General features: G+C 38.6%; 1 long non-coding RNA gene across 1 annotated transcript in view; it reads left to right on the plus strand.

The window, feature by feature from the left end:
- Positions 1–3,014, plus strand: part of LOC145723266 (uncharacterized) — a 5,647-nt gene extending 2,633 nt beyond the window's left edge. The window contains exons 2-3 of the long non-coding RNA XR_014148190.1: positions 1,843–1,961; positions 2,317–3,014. This is a non-coding gene — a long non-coding RNA (uncharacterized LOC145723266). The remainder of the gene's footprint in view (positions 1–1,842; positions 1,962–2,316) is intronic.
- The last annotated feature ends 12,136 nt before the right edge of the window (positions 3,015–15,150 follow it).

Below are 15,150 nucleotides of genomic sequence, written 5' to 3' on the forward strand. Positions count from 1 at the left end.
TTTTTTTTTAAAGATTTTATTTATTTATTTGACAGAGAGAGAGACACAGTGAGAGAGGGAACACAAGCAGGGGGAGTGGGAGAGGGAGAAGCAGACTTCCCGCGGAGCAGGGAGCCCGATGCGGGGCTCGATCCCAGGACCTGGAATCATGACCTGAGCCGAAGGCAGACGCTTAACGACTGAGCCACCCAGGCGCCCCCAGATGATGTTTGGGGTAGGACTCACTGAGCAGAGGCAGAAGCAGCTCCAGCAGCAGCTTTGCCCTGACCAGGGCAACCCAGTGAGAGACAGTTTCCTACTTCCTGATTTTTTTGTTTTTAACCTTCTGCACTTCCTTAGTATTTGCTGTTCCCAGCCTTGCCTTAAGTCTGTGAGCCCCTGGTGCTCTTCTCTTTCAGATAGCAAGAGTCTGCATCCATTGTTTGCTTCACTGACATAACCTGTATGATTTCTCTGTCTTTCAGTCCACCTGATAGTCCCCTGATTAGCAACCATTCACTCCATTTATAAACATTTCATTATTAATGCTAATTAACTAACCACAGCACATACCTACTCTGAAAACACAGAGGACGGAGGAAGATATTTTATCCTTGATCACCTGCTGACATAAATCAATTCAGCCATCATAACAGTGACAGAAAGATGAGAACAGTGTGGTTATCAAGACTTAAAATTTTTTAAAAATGTCTGACCATGGCTGAAACCAAAAATCTCAAGAGAGAATGAGGAACAGAGTACATATTACCAAGGTATGTGAAAGCTCTGCGTCTCTATATCTTCATTTTAGCTTTCTGTGGATCATGCATGCTCTATAATTTCTCCCAACAATGTTCAGCTTGTGGGCTGTCTAGCACATGACTGTTTAAAAAGGGGCCACCCTTGACACCTCCAGCCCCAACTGAAACACCTGAGATGAATCTTCACAGTTGCCCTCAGCCAGTCCCTTTGAAGGGTTTTCTTATCCAGCAGTCATTAAATCTAATAACTTGTTTAAAATATCTCTATATTTTCAGTGTTTACTTGCTGTTTAAAATTGTACTCATTTTTGGGCCCCTAAGTGGCTCAGTCGGTTAAACGTCTGACTTAGTTTCAGATCACATGATCTCAGGGTCCTGGGATTGAGCCCCATGTCGGGCTCTCTGCTCAGCAGGGAGCAAGCTTCTCCCTCTGCTCCCCGATTGTGCTCTCTCTTGTTCTTTCTCTGTTGCTCTCTCTCAAATAAATAAATAAAATCTTTAAAAATAAATAGATAGATAAATAAATAAATAGAATTGTGCTCATTTTCATGGATTTGTACATATGTATAAGGTAGCATGATTATGAAATAAGAAAACTTACAAAATAAAAGAGTAAATATTTGTTTAGAACAGTACAAGTGTATGTCAATTGATTGCTACAATTGTACTGAAGTAACTACAGAAGCAACTGTACTCAGTTTCCCAAAAATCCATAAATTGCACAGTAAAAAAATGATCCCAAGAAAGTAATGGCTCTAGGAACCCAAGAAAAACAACCTATTTTTTTCTTTTCTTTTTTTTTTTAAATGTTTTATTTATTTATTCATGAGAGTCAGAGAGAGAGAGAGAGAGGCAGAGGCAGAGAGAGAAGCAGGCTCCCCGCCTAGCAGGGAGCCCGATGAGGGACTCGATCCCGGGACCCCGGGATCATGACCTGAGCCAAAGGCAGACGCTTAACCATCTGAGCCACCCAGGCGCCCAACAACCTATTTTTTTCAAAGCGACTTTATCCAAACATACTCGTGTATTTTTGACTTTTAGACTTAACATCAAATACAAGTATTTATCTGTTCATTCATCCTGAAAACCTACTATATTGCAGGTACTGTTATAGGAGCTGAGGATACTGCATGAACAGAACTGAAGCCTCTGCTTTTCTGTAGGAAGACAGACCTGAAATACAGAGGAAATGCTGGGTACAGTGAAGAACTATAAACCAGGGTAAACAAAAAAGCTTCCCCAGTGGGGCTGGGGGAGATGGACAGGGAAGGCTTCTCTGATAAGATAACATTGGAGCAGAACAAAAGGAGCAAGCCTTGCAGATGCCTGAGGACAGATCATCTAGGCAGAGGGACTAGGAGGTACAAAGGCCATGAGGTGGAAGTTGTTTGGTGTTTTCAAGGAAGGGTAAGGAGGCAAAGGTGAATAGAGTGGTGTGAGCAAGGAAAAAAGTAACAGAGAATGGAATCAGAGGGACAACAGGGAGCAAGTTCCTAAAAGGAAGAAGTCTGAATTTAATGTCAATTGATGTAGAAAGCTGCGAGCCAACGAATGACATATCTGACTTTCGTTTCAGAAGGACCACACTGACTGCTGTATGGAGAATAGACTGCATGGGGGTGAGGGTAGAAGCTTGAAGACACAGCAACTGTTCAAGCAAGGGTGGACTCGAGCGGGAGTCGTGGAGGTGTTAGAAGCGGTCAGATTCTGTATCTTGGTAGGGTTAGGAAAGAAACCAATATTCAGAAAATCAAATATTCAGGATGAGCCTTAGTTGGCAAGGATATCTGTTACTATTTCCTGATGATAAAAAGTTCATGGGGAGATGGATTAGTGAAGGTGTCGGTGGGGCCAATTAGTTGCATTAGTGTTGCACTTTTTATCTTCAGCTAGGCAAATGTTCTATTTGTTTGTGAAATGTAAGTCTGAGCTCTTGCGGTTTTGCCCTGTAGAACTTAGTTCTACCACCTTCAGACCAGTTCCTGTACCATACATATTCCCATTTCAAAATTACAGACAGATTTCTTTCCCGTCAAGTTTTTGACTCAGCCTTCACCTAAATAAACATAGAACCAATTCAGCCTTTTAGTTCCTAACTGCAGTTCTGGTTGAAATCAGATATAACACCTTTAGCTTCAAAATCATCTAGCTTCAGACTCCCTTCTTCATTCTAATTAGCATTCTTTTCATTCTTTAAGAGAAATATTTCTACAAACACTTGTTTGGCTTTATACTTTCCTAGTCCAGTTTAGATTTAGAAAGTTATGTTTGTCATACCAGCAAATGTTTTTGCTTAGAATAGAAATAGAAGGACTTGTTATAAAAAGTTTCTTTAATGCTAGTAAGAAAGGCGAAACTTCCCAGGGTGAAAGCCACTTGGAACCCTGCCTGTGTGCCTTCTAATCTTTTAGAACCTCCAGAGAATTATGGAAGTGTTTTCTTGGCAAACATTTGCTAACAGCTAAGGGGTTTGGAAAACATTTTCATCTCCCTGCAACATTTTTCATTTTCTAGGAGAAATGCAATCCTGTGGATGGACGCTCACTCTAAATTGTTGCTGGTATAAGTTCTCACACTTGAACAGTCTGTAGAATCGGATAGGCACTTTCGAACTCATGCCTTTGGCTAATCTGTAACGCTAGTCAGGACTCCCCTATGCCCACACCCCAGATAGGTAAAAGCAGCTCTCAAAAACCTCTTAGCTTGCAGCTTCAGCTGAGTTCAAAGTGTTCCCAGGAATCAGAACTTCCCTGTAAGGACAAAGTGGAATGAATGAATGAATGGTTTCTTTATTAGGACAATTTATTTGGCTCACGTTTTAATTTTGACTTACAGACCCTCTGCCCAAAGATGTAACTGCACTATCCTTATAACAACAAAAAAATCAGGGAGCAAATTTCACAATTATAGACCCTTAATATAAAAATACAATGAAAAAGACCCCTGTATAACATCAAAAATACTTTCCAATTCTTTACTCATCTCCTGTTCACTGCTGGGAATCTGCACAGGCCCATAGGCTCCAAAACCCTTAGGACCAGAAAAAATTAGGATACTCAGAATTTTATAAATTTGGGAAAATTCATATAGCATATATGATATTTTACCCCCAGCAAGGCCTGGGCTAGCACCCCATAATTGAACCCTTTATAGTTCTGCAGCAAAAGATGTAATAAGCACACTGCATGGAAAAATAAAGACTGTTAATAGCCTTAAATCAATGCAGGTCAGGTTTTGCTGTCAAGTGAGTTATGAACAAAACTTGATTTTCAGAGTTTTTTGAGTTTTAGAATTGCGGATAAGGCATCAGGGAGACCTGAATTAAAGCAGAATTGAATAGACTCTACAGTCAAAGAACACTTTAAAAGCCTTTTCCTACTCTCACCAGTTCATTCAGTATCTTAAGGAACAGTATTTTCTTGCCAACTAATCAGAGGTTAGTTTTTGTAGTTTTATAGTTTTTATAGTTTTAACAATTGTATTTAGCAAGGAGATCCAAACCTCATTTGGTAGTCATTTGGGGGAAGATTTCTAAAATGAATTAGTAATGTCTACCTCCGAGTTTTTTACAGTGGGCAGATATGAGCATTTTTACAGATGACACGTTTTTCTCAAGCCAGTCAGTTAGGAAGGAAGCACTTGCAAAGGTGTGTTACCATTATGTTCACACCACAGTCCAACTTTCCTTCAAAAGCAGAAATTAGGGGCACCTGGGTGACTCAGTCGGTGAAGCATCTGCCTTCGACTCAGGTCATGATCCCAGGGTCCTGGGATGGAGCCCCGCATCAGGCTCCCTGCTCCGCGGAAGCCTGCTTCTCCCTCTCCCACTCCCCTGCCTGTGTTCCCTCTCTCACTGTGTCTCTCTCTGTCAAATAAATAAATAAAAAATCTTAAAAAAAAAAAAAAAGGCAGAAACTCTCACTTGCAATCAAAGCAACACTTTTATTTCGAAGGTATAAGGTATTTTAAAATTCTGCTGTCCTATCACAGAATTGCTAGGCACTTGTTATCCTAGAATAGACAGAATGTGGAACACTAGTGTTTTTAAAAATAAGAACATGTAATTCCTTTAAATTGGACTGTTCTGCAAGGTACTCAGCCATGATGAAATTGGAGACCTTGTCCATGATACAAAATGTTTTCAACATCACTCATCATCTACCAAGAACAGTGAATAGTTTACAATAGTTTAAAGACCTGGCTTTTGGACTGTTATCTCTATCAGCGACATCTTGTAGCAATTTGTACACTTCTAGCTTCACTTCCTTTGCTGCAAGAGCTTCTTACCTCTGAATGACACAGTGAATAAACTTATTTTTGAAGCTATTTCTGTATCTTTATCCCAGAATACAAATTTTACTCTAGACAAAGCAGTTCTTCCATCAGTGGTGACATTGACACAGTTTTTCCAATAAACTTTGTTTTTGTTATGGAAATCATATATGTTGGGAATATATTTTTCTCTGTCAGTACATCTTCCTATTATCCAGCAGCTCTCAGCCCCTAACAGAGCAACACACCTTGTGTATTGTGGCAACATCCTCTTTATTATCTTTAAATGGAATTAATTCATAGTTTCAAAAACCACATATAATGTATTGGCAATAAAGGAGAGGTAAGAGAACGTAAGTTATAGTAAAATAGACTATTTCTCAATACGTAAAATTTTCAGACAAACCACACTAGAAGACATGAATAAAAGGATCAGATGTAGGTATTACCTATAGTGAATACGTTTTTATTTAAGATAGATTTCCATCTAACTGTTGTCTACAGAATTGCTCCTCAAATTTTGATGTGCATACAAGTCACCTGTGGTTCTTGTTAAAATATGGATTCAGATTTCACAAGTCTAGGACAGAGCATTTCCACTAGGTTCACAAGTGATTACTGGTCCCCTCAAACCTGGACATCTTGAATAGAGAGGGTCAACACAATTTCTTTATGTTGACATTTGAATGTGACAGTTACAGCTGTTGACTGATAAAGGTGTTGCCGTGAGTGACATAATTTTCCAAATAGCCTCAAATCAATTCAGGTCAGATTTTGCTGCCAAGTGAGTTACAAACAATCAGCTCATGATTGATGAATGGACAAGAGTTCTTGGTAAATAACTCTTAGCAAAGTTCCAAAGTACAGTTTTTCCTCAATTTGTACACTGGTTACATTCTCCAAAACTGCAATGTATATGAAAAGTGTGCAAACAATATTTTGAATTTATACATAAAACCATTTAGGTTTTGGCTATTAGCAGGTTTTTCACTTGCACGCATGTCCAGTAAGACCTTTGGAAGTTGTGTGGGACAAAGGACAACTTTTCATTGTACAAAACCATTCCACACATAGCAGACTTCTAGCATCCCTGGCTTCCACCCATTACATGCCAGCAAGTGGCCCCCAATCACTGTTGATCAAAAACACCCCCCATTTCCAGCATATTCCAGTGAGGCAGGCAGTATGACCTCTGCTGATTGATTGCCACTGCTTAAGTGAAACTCAAAAATTACTTTTAGCATTTAATTAAAGTGGAATCCAACAGAAACCCAGACATTATAGAAACATTCATTCTTTCCTCCAACTGTATAGCAAGCCTCCCACACTGTGTAATTTGTTCTAATACTTGTTTCTCAAATTCTTCCACAATTTGATTTATGCATCTTCCACAATTATTTGCTGATGTTTGGTTGCCGTATTGTTTTCCTCACATTATTTTAATTATTTTTATTTCAAGAAAAACTTGAGGGAGGATGCCTGCATCTACCAAAATATTTTATTGAAACAATTTGCTTCTTGGGGCACCTGGGTGGCTCAGTTGGTTAAGCATATGACTCTTGATTTCAACTCAGGTCATGATCTCAGGGTCATGACATCAAGCCCTGCATCAGCTTCTGCCCTGGGCATGAAGCCTGCTTGGGATTCTCTCTCTCTCCCTCTCCCTCAGCCCCGCCCCTTGCCCCTGTTCACACATGCGCGCTCTCTCTCTCAAAAATAAACAAATAAATAAACAATTTTCTTTTTATTAATAAATAACAAGTTAATCTTTTCTTCCTACTCTTCTGAAAGTTGTAAGACAAGTTATCTCCTTTGGGTTGTACAGTTTATTTATTTATTTTTAAAGATTTTTTTTTATTCGAGACACAGAGATACAGAGAGAGAGAGAGCATGAGCAGGGGGAGAAGCAGAGGAAGGGGGAGAAGCACGCTCCCCGCTGAGCAGGGAGCCCGATGCGGGGCTTGATCCCAAGACACTGGGATCATGACCCGAGCCGAAGGCAGACGCTTAACCATCTGAGCCACCCAGGCGCCCCATGGGTTGTACAGTTTAATGTTTGCTCTCAGAAATTCTGATTTTTAGGTAATAAATAAATTATAGAGTGTATTCTTATGTTAATCCTATTCTTACATAATCACTGTAAGAAAATTTCTATAGGCTTCAATCTTATGCAAATAGGTTGGTTAATATATAATATATACAAACCAAGGAATCTTTTCTCATCACTTTGTTTACAAAGCAAGAACTTTAAGAAGTCTGTTAGGCTAACACTTAACAGAGATTGATATTTGCAATAAATGTTAAAATGCAATTTAGGTTCAATAGTTAAAAATGAGGAATATATTAACTTCTTTTTTTTCTTCGAGCTTTGTTTTTATATAATTAAGCTAGCTGTACACCAATTATAGCATGTGGATAGTAAGCAATATAAATTTTTAATTTTACACAAATTACATATGGATCACCAAAATTTTGCATATAAATACTGAAGACAACAATGAATAAGTTAAAATCTGTTCAAAGAAATAAAATGAAGCAACTAGTTATGTACAAGGGAACACGCATAAGGCTATCAACTGATTTTTCAGTAGAAAGTCTGCAGGCTAGAAAGGAGTGGCACGATATAGTCAAAGTGAGGAAAGGAAAAAAACTTACAGCCAAGAATATTCTGCCTGGCAAGGTTATTATTCAGAATTGAAGAAGAGATAAAGAGTTTCCCAGGCAAACAAAAGTTAGAGGAATTTATCACAACTAAGCCATCCTTACTGGCTTAAGTGGAAAAGAAAAAGCCTAAGTAGAAGAAAATTATGAAAGAAAAAATTTCATTGGTAAAAGCAAACATAGTAAAGGTAGTAGTTCAATCACTTGTAAAGCCTTAAAAAAAAAAATGATAAAAGCAGCTATATCTATAGAATTAGTGAAGGAGGTGACGCTACTTTCCTGCTCCCACAATACCTCTCACTCTTCCTTTCCAACCAGGGCCTGGCAGAATGGCTTCCACAAAGAAGGGTGGCAGGAAGAAGGGCCATTCTACCATCAACAAAGTAGTGACCAGAGAATACCCCATCCACATTCACAAGCACATCCATAGAGTGAATTTCAAGAAGTGTGCCCCTTGGGCACTCAAAGAGATCCAGAAATTTGCTCTGAAGGAGGTGGGAACTCCAGATATGTGCATTGAGACCAGCCTCAACAAAGCTGTCTGGGCCAAAGGAATAAGGAATGTTCCACACCACATTCATACACTTGTCCAGAAAACGTAACAAGGATGAAGATTCATCAAGCAAGCTCTATACATTGGTTACCTATGTACCTGTGACCATTTTCAAAAATCTACAGACAGTTAATGTGGATGAAAACTAATCACTGATTGTCAATAAAGGTATAAAACTGCAAAAAAAAAATTAGTTAAGAATACAAAATAAAAAGATGTAAAATATGACATCAAATTCATAAATTGTGGTGGAGGGAGTAAAAATGTAGTGCTTTTAGAATATGTTTGAATTTAAGTGACTTAAACTTAAAATAGACTGCTATCTATAGGATATTATATGTGAACCTCATAGGAACCACAAACTAAAAACCTATAATAGATAAACAAAAAATAGGGGCACCTGGGCGGCTCAGTCAGGTAAGCGTCTGCCTATGGCTCAGGTCATGATCCCAGGGTCCTGGGATCAAGCCCCGCATCGGGCTCCCTGCTCCTTAGGGAGCCTGCTTCTCCCTCTCCCTCTGCCTGCTTCTTCCCCTGCTTGTGCTCTCTCTCTGTCAAATAAATAAATAAAATCTTTTTTAAAAATAAGCAAAAAATAAAAGGAGTCAGAATATCATTAAAGAAAGTCATCAAATCACAAGAATAGAGAGCAAGAGAAGAAGAAATAGGGAAAAACTACAAAATTAACCAGGAACAATTAACAAAATGGTAACAAGTACATACTTTTCAATAATTACTTTAAATGTAAATGGACTAAATGCTCTTATCATATGCTCTATATCAAAGATATAGAGTGACTAAGTGGTTAAAAAAACAAGACCCATCTATATGCTCCCTACAAGAGACTCACTTCAGAACTAAAGTCACATATAGACTGAAAGTGAAAGGATAGAAAAAGATTTCATGCAATGGAAGCAAACTAACAAGCTGGGGTAGCAATAGTTGTATCAGACAAAATAGACTTTAAAACAAACTAGCAAGAGATCAAGAAGGGCATTACATAATGATAAAGGGATCAATCCAACAAGAAGATATAACAATTATAAATATCTATGCACCTAATATTAGGAGAACCTAAATACATAAAGCAAATATTAACATAAAAAGAGAAACTAACAGTAATACAATAATAATAGGGGACTTTAAGACACCACTACATCAGTGGATAGATCATCCAGATGGAAAATTAATAAAGAAAGAGTGGTTTTGAACAATACATTAGAAGCAGATGAACTTAACAGATATATACAGAACATTCCATCCAAAAACAGCAGAATATACATTCTTTTCAAGTGCACATGGAATGTTCTCCAGAATAGATCGCATGTCAGGCTACAAAAGAGTCTCAATAAATTTAAGATTGAAATCATATTAAGCATCTTTTCTGACCACAACAGTATGAAACTAGAAATCATTTAAGAGAAAAAAAAACAAGAAAAACAAACACATAGAGGCTAAACAACATGCTACTAAACAATCAATGGGTCAATGAAGAAATTAAAGAGAAAATTTCTAAAATACCTGGAGACAAATGAAAACGGATACAGAACATTCCAAAATCTTTGGTACACACAAGTGCAGTCCTAAGAGGGAGTTTACAGTGATACTGACCTACCTCAAGAAACAAGAAAAATCTTAAATAAACAATCTAGCTTTACACCTAAATTAATTCAAAAAAGAATAAAGCCCAAAGTTAGTAAAGCACTGCCTTTTTTGTCTGGCTTATTTCACTTAGAGTAATGTCCTAAAGTATCATGCACACTGCAGCATATTACAGAATTTCCTTCCTTTTTAAGACTGAATAGTATTCCATCATATATGTTATAACATATGTTATATATAATATAACGTATATATGTTATAATATATCACACTTTGCATTTTGGTAGGTTTTGTGTTTCTAGTCATTTGTTCATTTCATCTAGGTTATCCAATTTTTTGATGCACATTGTTTAGTACTCTCTTATAATTCTGTTTCTGCAGAATTAATAGTATTGTCCCCACTTTCAACTCTGATTTTAGTAACTTGGGTTTCCCCTCTTTTTTGTTTTCCTACTCCATCTAGCTAAAGGTTGTCAACTTTGTTGATCTTTTCAAAGAACCAACTTTGGTTTCATTGATTTTCTCCGTTGTTTTTTTATCTCTATTTCACTTATCTCTGCTCTAAAATTTAGTATTTCCTTCCTTCTGCTAGCTTTGCATTTAGTTTGTTCTTCTTTTTCTAGTTCCCTAAGTTGTAAAGTCAGGTTGTCAATTTGAGATCAGAAAGTGTCTATTTTTTTTCTTAGCATTTACAACAGCCCAAAATGGAAACCCTGAATATACTCACACACATACTCTAAACATTAGAAAAGCAGATTTCAAGATACATTTAGAGAAATTCTGACATGATTGCATAGGAAGAGACTCTTCAAGGAATGTTCTTGGAGTTTCTTGGTCCTCCAAAGTAGAGATAGAAAAGATGGAAAGAGGGACCCAAAATTCAAGAGTAAGAATTTTATTAGAAAGTCTCAAGCCGTGAATAAGGGGACTCATGATAAAGACTAAGTTCAAATTTAAGACTATTTCCTAAAGTAATAGTTGGAGCAAGAAATAGGAAGAAGAAGAAATGAAATCTTTGCTGGGTCAAACCGGGCAAAGAGAAAGCAAAACAATTTTATTTCTATTTAAGCCTTGTCTTTATGAAAGGGAATAACTTTCAAGCTGAAAAATAGAGAAGAGCCACAAGGGTTAAAGCTAAGATAAGTGAAGAATCAGATAAGAAGAGAACTCTTAACTCCTCTAAGTTCCCGTTTCTAAACAGAGATGTTTGACATTCCAGGATACTAAAAACATTGTAGTTGCAATTGCAGAGTCTGTGCTTGATAATGAGTCAGGAAGAAGATGAAGATCACCAGGAGACTGGAAAACGAAAATTTATGTCCAAGTGTTCAGCAAGAAAAAAAAAATGTGACTCTAGGTAATATGAACTAATTATTCAGCCATAATTTATTGAACACCTAACCTATGCTAAACACTGAGCATGGTTTAGGGACTACAAGAAGAAAATAGAATCCCTAGCCTACAGGTAGCTTACATTCTAGCAGGGGACCCAGATTGGAACATGAAAAGTTACAGTGCTGCAGTAGAGATCAGTGTTAGAGTGAAGTGGGTACTGTGCAAGTCAGGGAGGGACAGCCTAACCCTACCTCGAGAGAGGCAGACAAGGCTTGGGTGCAGATAGAGAGACTGACCTTCACCAGCTGATGGGTGGAAATGCTAGGGAAGAAGAATGAGGAAAAAGTAGGGAGAACGTGGGATGGAAGTTTCCTCTGATGGGTGAAGAAGAAAGACTATCTTCAGAGTGGGGGACGTTCTGGCAACAGTCACCTTAAGCTGGGCTTCTGGGTCATATGTCAGACTAAACATCTATATATTGGAGGGCAGATGACAATGGTTTCACTTGGGGGTCAAATTCATTTGACATAAGTAGGGCTTTAAACCAATGAAAGTTGAGTTATCTGTTCCTCTGATATTATTCAGAGCCATTGGAGAGAGCACTGTGTCAAGTGGGGCAAAGCCTTGGCCACAGAAGGGTACAACCTCGAGGCAGTTGACTGACCACTATTGGTTGGTGGTTTCCACTGGACATCACAAGAATACCTAGGCACTGACTTGGCACCCATGCAGCTCCCTTGTGCAGATGACAGACTGAAGTGGGTTTCATGATGGTGATATCTCCAAGTCTACACCTCAGCCTTCCTTGACTTCCTCTGACTTGTTCAAGAATACTCTCTGCAAGTATGTATGCAGATGTTTCTATTTTACAGTTAGTCTTGCAGCTTTTGACCTTAAGGGTCAAAATTCTCTTCACTTTTTTCTGGTTTTGTTGCACTCATATCCCCTCAAGGCGTTCCGTTACTATTGTTTAATTCTTTGAGCTGGGGGAAGGGAAAGCAACAGGGGACTGAATAAGATGTGTGCATGGGAGAGGACAAGAGAGGGGAGTGGAGATAGGAAGCCAGCTGAAAGGAAATTAACCAACCTGTTTATGGGGCGAAGTAGTGAGATTTTGAGTGGCTTTTCTTTTCTTTTTTATGCAACTACTTTAAAAAAAAACCTGTTTGCAAAGAGCCACTTAGTACTTTTATAAACAGAAAACTACTCATGAATATTATTATTTTTCTCAGATGAGGAAGAATCACAATGAGCTAGCAAGAGTTCCCCAGAAATTAGTTTAAGCCTGATATAATATTTGGATAGAGCTATTGGGTGGATAAATCAGGGGGATGCATGGTATTTCTAATTATTTTATTACATGGAACCAAAATTGATTGAATAATCATATCCAAAAAGTGTTTATTATAATGTGTGACTATCAACCTAAGCAATGCTTCTGGTGGGTTGCCACAAGACTCCACATAGCTTCATCTAATACCTTACATGAAAATAACTAATTTGTGTTTATGAAATTTGCAGATGGAAACTGAGGGAACATATCAGAATCGAGATTCACAATGACTTCAATAGAACAGGCGAGCAGGTCAAATTACTGAGATACCACACAGTGATAAGTGTCCAGTTTGACAAAGCAGCTCTCCACGTCTGGGATGGGACACAACTGGAGAGAGAGTGGGTACAAAACCCCAAGAGTTGACCCACCTGCAGGCTCAGGATGATCTGCAAGCACTTCCCTGGCCCAAAGCTACTGTGATGTTAAGCAGTGTTAATGAAAATGCCACACCTGGAACAAGGTGAAGAATATTCCTCCATTGTCTGATTAGATGACAACCTTCATTGCTTGTATATTTGTGTCCTACTGGCCCAATTGCATTGAGTGGAGGAGGAGGAAAAGGAGAGGTGTTCCTCACCACAGAGACTTTGGGAGACATTTTCCAGTGCCAGTGGACCAATATTATGGCTGCTGGTCTTCTTGAGGTTCACACATTTGTTTGGATCCAATACTTAGATCAGCTAAGGAACAGATACTTTTATGCAATTTCCCTAACTTGTAACTTCCTCCCCATTGAGAGTATTTGTGCAAAAATATTGCACAAGGATTTTCAAAAAGTGTTAAAGCTAAGCTTGTTTCTGAAGTTCAGACCACAGCTGAATTTAAGATTCATGGATAGAGGATATTTTCTACCCTCCTGTGCTAAAACTATGAACCTGGATTTGGTCCTAGGCAGAGATGTTCTTTGCAACGACATCTCTAAGAGGAGCTTCCTGGCTAGCTTGACTGGCATTGATTGACTGTTTGCCAAAAGTCTTTAAGTTGGCATCTAGCAGGCCTGGGTGGCTCAGTCGGTTAAGCATCTGCCTTCTGCTCAGGTCATGATCCCAGGGTCCAGGGATAGAGCTCTGCATGGGCTCCCTGCTCAACAGGAAGTCTGTTTCTCCCTCTGTCTGCCCCTCCCCCTGCTCGAGCACTCTCGCACAAGCTCTCTGTCCCTCTCTCTCTCTCAAATAAATAAATAAAATCTTTTTTAAAAAAAGTTGGCATCTAGATATGCTCTCTGATTTAATTATCTCCTAAAATCTGCAGTGTACTTAGATATGAATAATTATAACCAAGTAGAAAATAAACTTCTTACAGGCAGGAAACATGTACCTTTTAGGATTTTCATTTTCTAGTCTTTTCATCTTTTTAAAATTAGCTTTCTTTCTTTCTTCCTGTCTTTCTTCCTATCTTTCTTTCTTTCTTTCTTCTTTCTTTCTCTTTTCTTTTTTCCTTCTTTCTTCTTTTCCTTCTTTTCTTCTTCCTTTCTTCCCACCCTTCTTCCTTCCTATCTTTCTATAGAGTCAAACAGTACTAAACACAAAGCAGTTGATGACTGATAGTGACAGCCCCAATCTTTGTGTAACAGAGGACCCCCCAGGCTAGCCTAAACTGTTGCAAATTCAGACAAGCCTAGGGAGGTTCCAGGGCCAGCTATATTTGTGTGAGGCTGAGGAATCCCCTGGGAAAGAAAACTCACAAGGAAGGAGAGTCAAGGCCAGAGGCCCCGTCGGAGATAATGGGCTAGAACATCTGCCAAGGACATGCAGCAGCAGAGCATCACATCAGCTCTTGGATGAAGGCCCAGGGCTCAGGGCCGCCTAGAGGCAGCTGGAGGAAATGAGTGTGGGAGCCCATGTGGAAGGAAGAGCAGACTCCCAGGAGACAGGAGATGTTCTACGGCTGAATTCTATAGGAGGGAGTAAAGTCAGAGGAAAATGGTATAGCCTAGAGAAATCAGTGTTTTGAAATATTTTAGAAAAAAATCTGAAGGGAAAACTGATGTACGTCAAAAAGCATATTCCCTTATCATTCATCATGAGAAAATGCTGATCAAAGGTAACTCACTTGTGCTATAGAAGTAGGCCCTCTGTTTACAAACACCACACTTAGATTAAGGAGAACCTATGGATTGCTCATTCCAAAGTTACTCTAATGTGAGTATTCAAAAGGAAGACTTTTGCTCGCTTAAAAGTGCACCCAAAAAAGTTGCAAATCTCTCCTCTAAGGAAATAGAGCACTAAGTTTGCCTAACTGAAATTATTATACTTTTCAAAACATAACTAAATCTATGTTGTAAATACCTTTTTTATTCAACAAAAGTGCAAGTGCTCTTTGAAATGTCTTTTTTATAATTACTGTCTTTAACCCAGGATTAACAAGAAAAAAGTAAGTTGATTTGGGGAAATTTTTTATTGCTATTATTATAAACACATAAAATGTATTCTCCACAGTGTGTGTGCTGTAAGCAAACATTTCTAGACCTCAATAATGCTAGACTTGCGTTCGCTTTTTAGTAGCATCATGCAATAATATGGTCTGCCGTCATCACTCCATTTTCTCATTTGTGGACCTCAGCAAGCACATCCCCAGGCTTCAGTGCAGGCCAGCTCCAACACTGCTGGGAGTGGTAAAAACTTATGCTTTATCATTGGCCCCAAAAGGCA

The sequence above is a fragment of the Leptonychotes weddellii genome, chromosome 1 (genome assembly GCF_054177405.1).
Source record: "Leptonychotes weddellii isolate Sample4059 chromosome 1, ASM5417740v2, whole genome shotgun sequence".
Lineage (NCBI taxonomy): Eukaryota > Metazoa > Chordata > Mammalia > Carnivora > Phocidae > Leptonychotes > Leptonychotes weddellii.